Below are 14,855 nucleotides of genomic sequence, written 5' to 3' on the forward strand. Positions count from 1 at the left end.
AAGGTTAGCAATAAACAATCTTGTCAGTCCTTGAACTTATTCTGCAATTTCTTTAATTTATTGATATTGCTCAGCTGTGCAGTCATGTGACAAACATTATGGTGTGCCTACCAAGTGCCAACCGCTATACTGGTTACTGCAGATATGAAGGCATAAGGCAGCCTCTGCACTAAAGCGGCTCATAGTGTAAGAGTGAAACGCACAGGTCTCTCTGACTGTCTTAAACTCTGGCCTGCATTTTCCCGAGGCCTTCAGGCAAACAGCTCCTGCTATAGATATGCTAAGCATTAGAGGAATTCTGCTTGAGGCTTGAGGGTGCCTCTCCCGAGAGGTGGGGAAATATGTACAAAATAATGATTGTTTATCAAAAATTTGCAGGAGCCTCAAGACTGGACTCAGATCAGCAGGGGTGAAGGGATCAGGAACAAAGATTTAGAGATTTTGCACACTTCTTTGGCTCTCTGTTGGCGTCCAGAGGTCTGTGGTTTTCCCTCATCTCTTGCCCCACCCATTCTCCCTTTCTCTGACAGGAAAGAAGACTGAATTCTGGGCTCTCTTTAGATGGGTTTGAGGAAACTCTAAGGTCCTCATCTTCTTGATTGGGTGCCTTCTCGATCAATAAACATTTCCTTATTCCAAACTCTGCCATTTTGAATATGGTCTTTTGAAGTATTGGTCACATAACTTTTAGACCCGTAGCAATAATCCAGTGGTAGAGTAGTAAACACATAATCTCAATGTAATATATAGTAGTTGCACAAAAGAAAGAGGTGTTTGCCAAGGTGGGGAGGTCAGGGAAGTCTTCACAGAAACACTGCTTTGAGCTGGATCTGGGAATGAGTAGGACTGGCCAGGGAGATGGGAGAATGGCACTTTAACCTGAGAGGACACATACATAAGAGTGCAGTCATGAAGTGGCTTGATGCTGGACGGAGTGCGACAGATCTGTCAAGTTGGAATATAGTGGGCCTTGGGAGGAGAGGGGAAAATGAGATTGGAGACTAGGTAGCATCTGAGGGCTTGTGCACTATTATTTCTACAACCATTTTTTTATTTACTCAACCTGTAAGGAAGTTTGCAGTTGAAGAAACTGCAGCTCAGACATATGAAGTGATTTTCCTAGATCACATAGCTCAGATGGAGGTAGAATTTCTCAGATCAGATGTGTCTCCAAGCATACATTTCTCTGCTAAGTACCAAACACAGGTATCTGGAGATTATTCCCTAATAAGCAATGAGAAGCCATTTGAGGATTTCAAACTATCATGTAATATGATCAGATTGGCATTTCGGAAGGATCTCTCTAGCAGCAGTGTAGAGAATGAACTGAACGAGAAGACCAATTAGGAAGTCAGTACAGGAGTCCAAGTGAGGAAAAAAAATGAAAACCTAGGCCAATGGTTATCACAGTTGGTTGTCCATTGCAATCACATAGGAAACTTTAAAAAATATATAATGCTCGAATCCTGTAATCAGAGATTCTATTTCAATTGGTCTGGGATGTGGCCTGAGAGTTGACATTTTGAAAGCTTCCCAGATGATTCTATTATGTATCCAGAGTTGAGAACCACTGGTCTTGGTCAAGTGAATGAGAATGAGGACAGGAATGAAGAGCTGGTCTTGAGTATTCCTTAGGAATTAGGGTAGACAGGACTTGTGGTCGATTGGATGTGTGTGCTGTGGTGATGGGGCAAAAGTACAAGCCACGGAGGACCCTACGGGGACTCCTAGGTTTCTGATTTAGGGGATGGAAAGATTGTGGCGTCATTAACCAGGATAAGAAATTCAGCAGTAAAAAGTTTATAATCTCTTGAAGTAATGGAGTATAGGCAGAAAAATTATATAATGCTTTAAAAAAACATTTGTAATACATTCTAGCATAAAACAATACATATAAGTACCTGCTTTTGCTCAAAGTGAGAAAATATAGCTTTTAAGTCTTTTGAAACTAAATCCTACCCTGCTATCTCCTGTCCGTGGTGTTGACAACTTCACTGGCCCTTCTCTCCAGGGAGTCTCACTATTCCTAGCAGCTGTAGAAATCTGCCCAGTAAGTTTATGGAGGCAGTGGGCTACGACAGCTGCTACAACCCAACAATGTCAATTCTTCTCACCAGCACTGGTAAGAGACAGTCTCCACTTGTCTCCTAAGCTCAGATCCAGTCCTCATAGTGCTAATGTTGACAGGCAGATGAGTGGAGGAAACAACAACCTGAAGCAGCTCACACTGACTTATTTACACCCAACAGCAACTGGATCGTTGGGGGAAACAACAGGTGGCTTTCACCCTGGCTGCTCACTGGAATCACCTAGAAAATTTCGAAAAGTATTAATGCCTGGATTCCACCCTCAGGGAATCTCATTTCAATTGGTCTGGGGTACAACCTGTATATTTGGATTATTTTACAATTTTATTTATTTATTTATTTTTAAGTTATAGTTGACATACAATATTATATTAATTTTAGGTGTACTTCATCATGATTTGACATTTATCTACCTTACAAAGTGATCACCATGGTAAGTCTAGTAACCATTTGTCATTGTACAAAGTTATTACTATATTACCGACTAAATTCCCTATGCTGTACATTACAGCCTGTGACTTATTTTCTAACTGGAAGTTATGGACGTGGGTGATTATAATGTGTCAGTGTGGGTTTATCTGCTGCAACAAATGGACCACTCTGGTGCAGGAGGTTGAATATGAGGGAGATTGTGTATGTGAAGGCAGGGGGTATATAGGAACTCTGTACTTTCCACTCAATTCTTCTGTGACCCGAAAATTGCTCTAAAATATAACGTCTATTTTTTTAAAGTTAATTATGAACTCCAGAGAAAACAAAAGTTGTCCAGGAAAGGAAGAGCACTCTCCATTCACTGTAGAGCTCAGCCAGGGCCTGTCCAGGTTTTGTGGGCCTGAAACTTAAACAATTGGGGTGGGAGGATGGGGGGGATTTTTGAATAAAAGAAAAACCCTAAATCAGAAATAAATCTGATTAAGTCCAAGTATGTATATCTTTGACATGCAAAAATGAAAGTAAAGATACAGGTTACACAAAAAGAAAACTTTTGCTAGGTATAGTCTCAACGTGCTGGATTTTACTGATATTGAACAATTATGGTCATGTCACAGCTGCATCTAGGTTGCTATTTTCAGTTAAGTGCTACGTCTCATTTCCTCAAGCCAATTTGCAGGAGTAAAATTTAGAAAAATCACTTCCCCTTCTCCCCAACTCAAGAACTACCTTGGCTACATGTACTGAAAAACAAGAGTGGAGTTGTCTTTACAAACCTGCCATTGAAGGGGCCACGCAGGCATCAACTTTCTACCTATTGGTGGTCATGTGATATTGCTTAGAAGAATCTTGCTTTTTCCAAAACAGCATCCTTGGTTAAGACAGATGGACCTGGTCCCACAGGGGCCATCTGACTGGAACACTGATGAGAGGCACACCTTGATGAATTTGGACCAGCGTGCAATCTGGCGACTGCATAATATTCCTAAAGAAGCATCAATCTGAGTTAGTGGAAAACCAGATTATTTTCCTATCCCTCCCTTGAACTATAAGAAGATTAGAAAGAACAAGATAACTCTGGGAGGACTGTAATTTAGTCTTGGTTGTCTATTCATGAATCTATTTTGAATGAGATAACTGTTACATTGGATGAAACCCCACTGTGTTACAGTGGTTTCTTTTTTTAAAATGAGATTTCTCCAGAATTTGGTGGTTTGCATTCCTGAAGGCCCATGTTATACGGTTTGAGGAGCCCACTCAAGTGGGCAACTAAAGGGAGGCCTCTAAGTGCAGAGCAAGCAGAACAACATGTTAGGCCGTAGTTTGCTCTTAAAACACAAAGCACGGAACAACACTTGCTCTGGAAAAGCTCGATATGGCCAACCAGGGACCATGCCCATGATCTCACGTGATTCAGTGCTGTTTGCAGTTAAGGCAACACTTCTTGATTGAAAGCAACTTATAAAGGAAGATGTGGTAGAACGGTAAACCGAAGAGCTGTGGGCAATCATTGATACAAATTACACAAAAGGATATTGGGAATCCAATAGACATCAGTAGATATTCTTAAATAAATGAATTATTTCAAAATTATCACCCTCTCAGGACCATGGATAGCTACAATGACACCTTGTACTGATCTAAAAGGACAGCATTGTAAAACGAAAACTCCAAAAGCTTTTGATTATGTAGTCTTGCTTAATGCTTTAAAGTTTTAAGCATCTTAGTTATCATTTTAGGAGGAAAGTGCAGGGCAGTGGGGTCTGAGCTAATCCTTCAGAAAGCTTGCCTGGGCACCTCAAGTAGGAGACTAGTACTAACATTAGTAGATTGGCCAAGCACACTGCTATCCTCTAGCCCTCATGGCTGAGGAAACTTGTCTGAGGGGGTCTTATATATTTGTGTCTGTCTCAAAGAGCCTAATATTCTGAGAAAGTTCAATGGCCTGTGGCTTTGATCTACTGACAATAAATTTTGAGGCTAAATAATTTAGCTTAATAGAATGTTATAATGTTATGTAATTATGTGTGAGTATATTAGAAAAGCTGAAGAGAGGAGAAGATAGGAGAGAAATGGGAAGGTTAAAAATGTGCGAATAATCTCAAAGAGGTAGTTAGAGATGTGTGGTCAATGTGATCTAGAATATCTTGGAAGCCAGTGAAAGAAAAAAGAAAAAACAAAAAATGTAGTCACAGTGATACACGAAGAAAGTTTACTTTTACCTCAGTCACTAGACCTAGGAATATTTTACTATTAGATAAAAACCATTTTGAACAGTGTGGATTAGATCCTTCCATGGTTTCCTGATGGAATGTTAGCACCCAAGATAAAATGTGAGGACAAGTGTCCTGGATTAGGTCCTTGGCATAGTCCCTTCAACTTTTTGTGCTGCATTTCTATTATCTACCCTCCATCTCCCAAATAACCACATCTCTCCTTCGGTCCAGCCTCCCTACTGTCATTCTATTTCTGTAGATTTTGTCACTAAGAACATTCCCTTACACGTGAAAATGTAGCTGGTGTCTCTTGGGTGAGAGGTAAGACTAATTGGCTACTTTGGCAATCACTGAGTCCTGAGTCTAGCAGGAATGGATGGTTTTTGGCAGGCAAGAGAATTAAATGCTCAAATTCCCAAGCTGTCAGATAGCAGATGTATGTTCAAACAGGAGAACAAAGAACCTTCTGGAATGAAGTTGAGAGTTCTGGGAGCGTTGTCAGTTGGAAGGGGCATCTGACTATTTTGGCTCAGAAGCAAATGCTCCACTCCGAGTGTTCTGACTTTCTGCACCAATCCCATCACCTCACCTCTATAATCCCATGCCTCCAGCCTGCTGAGAAAATATCACTCTAAAGGGGACACATATGGTGACAAATTCAATTTTCACCCATGCCACATGCCTGTGCATCTTAATCATTGAGCTAATTACATTAGGCAGCATGAGGTGCTTTCCACCTGGCCTTTCTGTGTGGCTGTTACACATCAAGGCCAGGCTCAGGTAGGCCACTGGCCCCAATCACCGGCTAGAGGCCAACGTTCCCTACACAAAGAGCCAACAACCTGTTTCTTGGCTTTTGGTATCTGCCAGGATAACCCCCTTTGCAATATCTTTTGACTTTATGGTATGGGCGAGGGACCTAAGAGACTGGGATGGCTTGAAAGAACTCTAGGTATTATTGATGCTGTGCTCTTTTCAGAAAACCTGTAAGCTCTGTCACTCTCCTTGTCTAAATCACCATCAAGTCTCACCTATATCAATATCTTTGTGTCCTAACTAGCCTTTGGAATCTACCTCTGTTCCACTTCAGTCTAGTATCGAGCCAGCATCCAGGGTGATTCTGTCATAACATCACATCTCTGTTGAAAGCCCAACAACAGTGGCTTCCCAGCACACTCAGAATAACAGCTGAAGTCATTCAGTATTCTACGTGACCTGGTACAACACCAGCTCTCTGGCCTCAAGTCCATTGTTTTTCCTTTGGTCACTCAGCGTCAGCCATGTCTTCACTGATGTTTACTAGGCTGAGTCACATGGCTCACTTCTTCCCTTCCACCCAGCAGATTTTTTCTTCTCTGCTTTTTTTTTCTCCCTAGCATTCATCATTACATACTTGACTTATATTTTTATTGTCTTTCTTGCTATAATGTAAGCTTCATTTCCCCCTAATTTTCATGTTTGCCCTGTGAATTTTCCTGTTTATTAGCATTTGACATTCTTTGAGGTATGCAACTTGATATCTTTGCATCAAAGCTATCGCTATGCCCCGCCCACCCCAGCTTTATTGATATATGATTAACATATAATATTGTTCAAATCTAAGGTATACAATGTCTTGATTTGATACACTTAGGTATTGTAATAGGATTACCACTGTACCACTAGCTAACAGTGCCGTCATGTCACATAATTACCATTTCTTTTTTGTGGTGAGAACATTTGAGATCTAGTCTTAGCAATTTTCAGGTACTACATAATATAGAATTACTAGCTAAAATCACCATACTGTACCTGAGATCCCCAGAAATTATTCATCTTATAACAAACTTTATACTCTTTGACCAACATCTCCCCATTTAAAGCTATCACTTTGGTTCCCCTCTCCCCCAGGTTCAACTTCAAAAGGCCAAACAGGACACGTCATCAAAATGGCAGCGTGAGGTAAGCCTCTGTAAAGCTCCCCTGGAATTTATAACTAATCGAACAACAATAACTCCACAAAGGACTCCCTGCACAGCAGACAGGCAAGACGAAGAGGCCCACTACTGAATTCACCTAATGGTGGGGAAATGGCGGGAGGCGGGGGAGGGAAGGGAGAAGTGTGGAGACAAAGCCGCGTGGGCGCAGGACGCAGACCTAGCTCAGTGCTCCAAGCTCCCTGCATCCCGGAACTACCGCAGCTGCAGCTGTGGGAGAGGGAAGAACTCGGACTGCTAGGGCTCCGCTTATGGCCCACAGGGCTGAGGGGGCAGCATATAACACAGATGAACCCAATGTTCACGGCAGAAACCTTGGAGAAAAGACTGAGGGAAGAAGGCTGAAAACGGTGGTTTAAGCCCTCACGGCTGAGCGGAGAACGGAAGCCTTAGGCACGGAGACTAGCCACCCCCTCCCTACACTCCCAGAGTTCGCCCCGCCCCCACCTGCCCAGTGCTAGAAGCGGAACAGTAGCAGTGTCAGATCAAAAGAACATAATATTTGATGTTCTGAGAACTGTGGACCACAGACACAGATTCGCAGCCCAACTAGTTCCGGCAAAGGGGAGGGAGCTGTGGAAGTAGGACCGGCTGTGGTGGTGGTTGCCGCCATTGCTCTGGGCCACCTCTCACAACTCACCCCGCCCCTGGCCCCACCTATCTGGGCAGATGCCTGCAGGAGTGAACAGAACTGCTGAAACAAACGGGCTCTGAACCTGGAGCAGAAAGAGCTTTGGAACTTCAAAAGCTCTCCACATCCCCACAGGGACGTGGCGCCCTATGACCCAGGTGAACTGTTAACAGAAGAAAAGCCCATTTCTCAGGGAATCCCCCCATTTTGTGAGAAGGTGGAATAGTGCAGAGAAAACAGCACTACTGTGTGAAAGAGGAAAAAAAACGTTGCAGTTGGAGAGAAAATAAAACATTTTACCAACAAGTACTGGAAAACAAAAAAAAGACCTCTTCCTATCAACCTGTTGCAGAAGCCACTCCTGTAGATGTCTAGGAAGAGAAATAATAAATCAGTAATTGCCATGAATAACCAAGGCAACAAGACAGCTCAGAAAGAAAGTGAAAAGTCTCCAGAAAAGGAACCGAAAGATATGGAAATATGCGACTTAAATGACAGATAATTCAAGATTGCAGTTCTGAAAAAATTCAATGAGAGGCAAGAAAACACAGAAAGGCAATTTAATGAACTCAGAAACGCAATCAAAGAACAACATGAGCATTTTACGAAAGAGATTGAAATTTTAAAAAAGAACCAAATGAAATTTCTGGAGATTAAGAACTCAATAGGAGAAATTAAGAATGAAATAACCAGTTTATGTAGTAGAGTTGACCAGATGGAAGAAAGAATCAGTGATATCGAAGATAGAAACCTGGAAATTACACAGATGGAAGAAGAAAGAGACTTGAGACTTAAAAGAAATGAAAGAACTCTACAAGAACTTTCTGACTCTATCAGAAAGAGCAATATAAGAATAATGGGCATACCAGAAGGGAGAAAGAGAGCAGGGAAAGAGAATATATTCAAACAAATTGTTGATAAGAACTTCCCAAACATGTGGACAGAACTGGATCCTTGAATCCAAAAAGCAAATAGAACACCTAATTACCTCAATCCCAACAGGCATTCTCCAAGGCACATTGTATTGATGCTGTCTAAAATCAACGACAAAGAAAGAATCCTCAAGGCAGCCAGGGAAAAGAAGACGGTAAGATACAAAGGAAAGCCCATTAGATTATCATCAGATTTCTCAGCAGAAACTCTACAAGCCAGGAGGCAGTGGAACCAAATATTCAAACTATTGAAAGAGAGAAATTATGAGCCAAGAATAATGTATCCAGCACAGATATCCTTTAGATATGAAGGAGGAATAAAGACCTTTCCAGACATACAGAAGCTGAGGGAATTTTCTAATAGACGACCTGTACTACAAGAAATACTAAAGGAGGCTATACGACCATCATCCACAGGAACAATTTGTGGCAACGAAAACATAAAAAGGGGGAGAGTAAAGGCCTGAACCGGAATATGGGAATGGAGAAAGTAAGCGTGCTGAAGAAAATGGCATACTCTAAATATCAAACTTTCTTTTACATAAACTTAAGGGTAACCACTCAAAAAAAATTCAGAACTGAAATATATATGTAATAAAAGAAGAAACAGAGGGAAACATCATAGAATACCACCACACAGAAATAATAGACAACAACAAAAAGGCAAAGAAACAATGGAGACACAGCCTTACCAGGAAACTAAACATAGAATGACAGGAAATCCTCACGTATCAATAATCACCCTAAATGTAAATGGACTGAACTCACCAATAAAAAGGCACAGAGTAGCAGATTGGATCAAAAAACTAAACCCAACCATATGCTGTCTCCAAGAGACACCTCTCAGCTACAAGGACAACCATAGACTCAAAGTGAAAGGGTGGAAATTGACACTCCAAGCAAATGGTACCCAGAGAAAATCAGGTGTAGCCATAATGATTTCCGATGAAACAGACTTCAGGGTGAAAAAGATAACAAGAGACAAAGATGGACATTTCATAATGGTAAAGGGGACTATACAACAAGAAGACATAACAGTCATCAATATTTATGCCCCCAATCAGGGAGCACCGAAATATACCAAGTAACTACTAACAGAACTAAAGGGAGAAATTGACCAAAACACAATTATACTAGGGGACTTAAATACATCATTGACAGCTATGGATAGATCATCCAAACAGAAGATAAATAACGAAATAGCAGCCCTAAATGACACATTAGATGAAATGCACATAATTGACATATATAGAGCACTTCATCCTAAAACATCAGACTATACATTCTTTCTGAGTGTACATAGAACATTCTCAAGGATAGACCATATATAGGGACATAAAATCAGCCTCAGCATATTTAAGAAGATTGAAATTATACCAAGCATATTCTCTGATCACAGGCTTTGAAATTGGATATCAAATTAGAAAAGAAAGCAGGAAAAAACACAAATACATGGAGATTAAAAAACATACTTTTAAAGAACAACTGGGTCAAAGAAGAAATTAGAGGAGAGATCAAAAGATACATAGAAACAAATGACAATGAAAATACATCCTACCAAAATTTTTGGGATGCAGTGAAAGCAGTTTTAAGAGGGAAATTTATATCATTACAGGCCTATCTCAAGAAACAAGAAAAATCCCAAATAACTTCTTGTTACACTTTAAAGAACTAGAAAAAGAAGAACAAGTGAAACCCAAGTCAGCAGAAGAAAGGAAAAAACAAAAATCAGAGCAGAACTAAATGAAATAGAGAACAAAAGACAATAGAAAAAATTAATGTGACAAAGAGCTGGTTCTTTGAAAAGGTTAACAAAATTGACAAACCCTTGGCTAGACTCACTAAGATTAATAGAGAGAAGACACTAATTAACAAAATCAGAAATGAAAATGGGGAAGTAATCACGGACACCACAGAAATACAAAGGATCATGCAAGAATACTATGAAGGACTATATGCCACCAAATTCAATAACCTAGAAGAAATGGACAACTTTTAAGAAACATAGCCTTCCAAAGCTGAACCATGAAGAACTGGAAAATCTAAACAGACCGATCACCAGTAACGAAATTGAATCAGTCATACAAAACCTTCCCAAAAGCAAAAGTCCAGAACCAGATGGCTCACCAGTGAATTCTACCAAACCTTCAAAGAGGATCTAATACCAATCCTGCTCAAACTCTTCCAAAAAATTGAAGAAGACACGGTACTCCCTAACTCATTTTATGAGGCCAACATTACCCTGATACCAAAACCTGGTAAGGACAACACAAAAAAAAGCAAACTACAGACCAATTATCTCTGATGAATACAGATGCAAAAGTCCTAAACAAAATTTTAGCAAATCGAATACAACAATGCATTAAAAAGATTATTCACCCTGACCAAGTGGGGTTCATCCCCGGTGCACAAGGATGGTTCAACATCTTCAAATCCATCAGTGTGATACATCACATAAACAAAATAAAGGACAAAATTATATGATTATATCAATTGATGCAGAAAATTTGACAAGATACAACATCCATTTATGATTAAAACACTTAATAAAATAGGTATAGGAGGAAAATACCTTAACATAATAAAGGCCATATATGACAAGCCCTCAGCTAATCTCATAATTAATGGTGAAAAACTGAAGCCCTTTGCTCTACGTTCAGGAACAAGACAAGGCTGTCCCCTATCACCTCTGCTTTTCAACATAGTGTTGGAAGTCCTTGATTTCCAGAGCTATCAGGCAAGAGAAAGACTTCCAGGGCAATCAGGCAAGAGAAAGAAATAAAAGGCATCCAAATTGGGAATGAAGAAGTTAAATTATCACTCTTTGCAGATGACATGATGCTATATATAGAAAACCCTAAAGACTCCACCAAAAAGCTGTTAGAGACAATCAACGAATACAGTAAAGTTGTTGGCTACAAAATCAACGTACAAAAGTCCATTGCATTCCTATATACTAACAATGAAATCTCAGAAAAAGAAATACAAAAAACAATTCCCTTTGCAATTGCAGCAAAAAGAATAAAATACCTAGGAATAAACTGAACCAAGGATATGAAGGACCTATATGCTGAAAACTATAAGACATTTTTGAAAGAAATTGAAGAAGACACAAAGAAATGGAAAGACATTCAGTGCTCATGGATTGGAAGAATCAACATAGTTAAAATGGCCATATTACCCAAAGCAATATATAGATTTAATGCAATCCCCATCAAAATCCCAATAGCATTTTTAAAAGAAATAGAAAAAAAAATCATCAGATATGTTTGGAACCACAAAAGACCCCAAATAGCCAAAGCAATCTTAAGAAAAAAGAACAATACTGGAGATATCGCACTCCCTGACTTTAGCCTATACTACAGGGCTACAATAATCAAAACAGCGTGGTATTGGCAGAAAAACAGACACATAGACCAATGGAATAGAATTGAGAACCCAGAAAAAAAAACCATTTAAATATGGACAGATAATTTTTGACAAAGAAGCTAAAAACATACAATGAAGGAAAGACAGACTCTTCATGCTGGGAAAATTGGATAGCCATGTGCAAAAGAATGAAACTGGACTGTTATCTGTCACCATATACCAAAATTAATTCAAAATGGATCAAAGACTTAAGCATAAGACCTGACACAATAAACTGCATAGAAGAAAACATAGGTACTAAACTTATGGACCTTGGGTTCAAAGAGCATTTTATGAATTTGACTCCAAAGCCAATGGAAGTAAAAGCTAAAATAAGCGAATGGGACTATATGAAATTTAAAAGCTTCTGCACAGCAAAAGAAACCATTGACAAAATAAAGAGGCAACCAACTGAATGGGAGAAGATTTTTGCAAACAGTGCCTCTGATAAGGGGCTAATATCCAAAATATACAAGGAACTCATGAAGCTCAACAACAAAAAAACAAGCAACCCAATTGAAAAATGGGCAGAGGACCTGAAGAGACATTTCTCCAAAGAGGACATACAAATGGCAAATAGACATATGAAAAAATGTTCAACATCACTAATCATCAGAGAAATGCAAATGAAAACAACGAGATATCACCTCACCCCAGTCAGAATGGCTATCATCAACAAGACAAATAGTAACAAGTGTTGGGGAGGCTGTGGAGAAAAAGGAACCCTCATACACTGTTGGTGGGAATGCAGACTGGTGCAGCTGCTATGGAAGGCAGTGTGGAGGTTCCTCAAAAAATTACAAACAGAATTACCATATGACCCAGCAACCCCTCTCCTGTTTATCTACCCAAAAAATTTGAAAACATTTATACATAAAGACATGTGTGTGCCAATGTTCATTGTAGCTTTGTTTACAGTGGCCAAGACATGCAAACAACCAAAATGTCCTTTGACAGATGAATGGATAAAGAAGTTGTGGTATATGTGCACAATGGAATAGTATTCGGCGGTAAGAAAAGATGATATAGGAACATTGTGACAACACGGATGGATCTTGAGAGTATAATGCTAAGCGAAATAAGTCAGACAGAAAAAGCAGAGAACCCTATGATTTCACTGATATGTGGTGTATAAACCAAAAACAACAAAAGAACAAGACAAACAAATGAGAAACAAAAACTCATAGACACAGACATTCGCTTAGTGGTTACCAAAGGGTAAGGGGGATGGGAGGAGGGAGATGAGGATAAGGGGGATCAAATATATGGTGATGGAAGGAGAACTGACTCTGGGTGGTGAACACACCATGGGATTTATAGTTGATGTAATACAGAATTGTACACCTGAAATCTATGTAATTTCACTAACAATTGTCACCCCAATAAATTTTTAAAAAGGCCAAACAAACATCAAAATCACAAAAATCCTTCATACTACTTGTGGGTGGGGGGTGGGGGTGGGAGACATTACAAGATAATAAAGGAACAGATTTTCACAAGGCAGGTCTGTTTAATAGATAAAGAAATGCAGGATAGCAGAAGGAAGAAATAGTACTTAATGCAGAAAAAGGATGGGAAAGACATTCTAACCAGAATAGATTAACTCCAGACCTTTGCTGTGAAAGCAAGGAAAACAGACCGGCTCCTCCCAATTCTGATCAAAATCTCCACTCTTGAGTGGCATAACTCTGAGAAATCTCAGGCTTCCTGGTCTTTGGATCCTTCCTGTCTGACTGGGTCTGCTTTTCTGCAGACTCCTACATTCTTAACTATTCAGATATGTGTCTGGGTGGGAGTCATTTTAAGTCAACATAGGAAGGATTGCCTTTAGTTAGTTTTCCAGATCCTTAAAGAGTAAATGAACCATTATTGGGCTAAGTTATGTAATCAACCATTCTTCTATCTATACCTTTGGTCTAGGTAGTCTTTTTCACAGCCTTTTTCTGAGGCTACTTCTGGTGGAATGGATGGACATTGGACTCTTATGAGACTTTTCCCAATTTGGAGCATAACCTCATGCCCAATAATTCATAGATTAGGCTCTCTCAACTCTCACTACAAATAAATTAAAATTTGTCAAATACTTACTTTAGTTAAGAGCTCAAAGCAGCTGGGAGAGAGAAGGTTGCCCCAAACACTACCAATAAGGGTTAGAACAATGGTCTTTATTTTTGCTTATATACCCTTTCCAATAATTTTGAAAAATTATTTGTCACCTCAAGTATTTTTGTTTTCAGGAAAAATTATCATAATATTATATAGTTAGAAAGTATTTCTGGTACACTGTAAGAATTGACATTTAAAAATATAATTATTGACTTCCAGTCAAGATGGCAGAGTGAGTAAACACTGTGCTTCCCTCCTTTCATGATGACATCAAAATTACAATTAAACTATAGAACAACCATCATTGAGAATCACTGAAGTCTAGCTGAACTGCTTCTACAATTAAGGTCGTACAGAAGAAGCCATCTTGAGAATGGTAGGAAGGACAGAGATGGGGAAAGTGCTGGTCTCACATCCACATGTGACCATTGAAAATTGGGACGGATATCTTGGCTGTGAAGTTCTGCTCTGGAGGAGTGAGGGGTTCCAGCCCCACACCAGGCTCCCTAGCCTAGGGCTCCTCTGCTAGGAAGAGAAGTTCCCATAACTCTGGCTGTGAAAACCAGCGGAGACTGTGGCTGAGTGAGGCAGAGGGTGGCTGCAGTCCCAGGTGATCCTCTTAAAGGGCCTGTACATCAACTTACTCGCTGACAGACTCACTTGCTCTGAGCTTCAGCGCTGGGGCAGCATCTCCAAAGTTACCAAAGAATAAGGGGAGAAATTGGATTGTCTGGTTTTAGGTAAAGGGCTGGAGAGGCAGCTTTCTCCCAGACAAAAGTACTGACGGAAGCCATTGTTTCTTTGTTGAGCCCTCCCCACTCTCTGCCTGCAGATGCAGGCGGCCACCACATCTGAGTCTCCATCAACCTGGTTAATACTGTTTGTTCCAGCCCTGGTGATTCCCTGAGACCCTGTCCTACCCAACTTTTGGGCACAACAAGGCCACATCCAGTGGCTTTTCCATAAAAATGGCCTATCTTGGTTCATGCTGCAGACTTTCCTAAAATCTCTCAAAGGTTCACAAACCCCCAAAAAACAGCAACTGGCCTCAGCATGCCCCATACTTC

The sequence above is a fragment of the Rhinolophus hipposideros genome (genome assembly GCF_964194185.1).
Source record: "Rhinolophus hipposideros genome assembly, chromosome: 25".
Classification (NCBI taxonomy): domain Eukaryota; kingdom Metazoa; phylum Chordata; class Mammalia; order Chiroptera; family Rhinolophidae; genus Rhinolophus; species Rhinolophus hipposideros.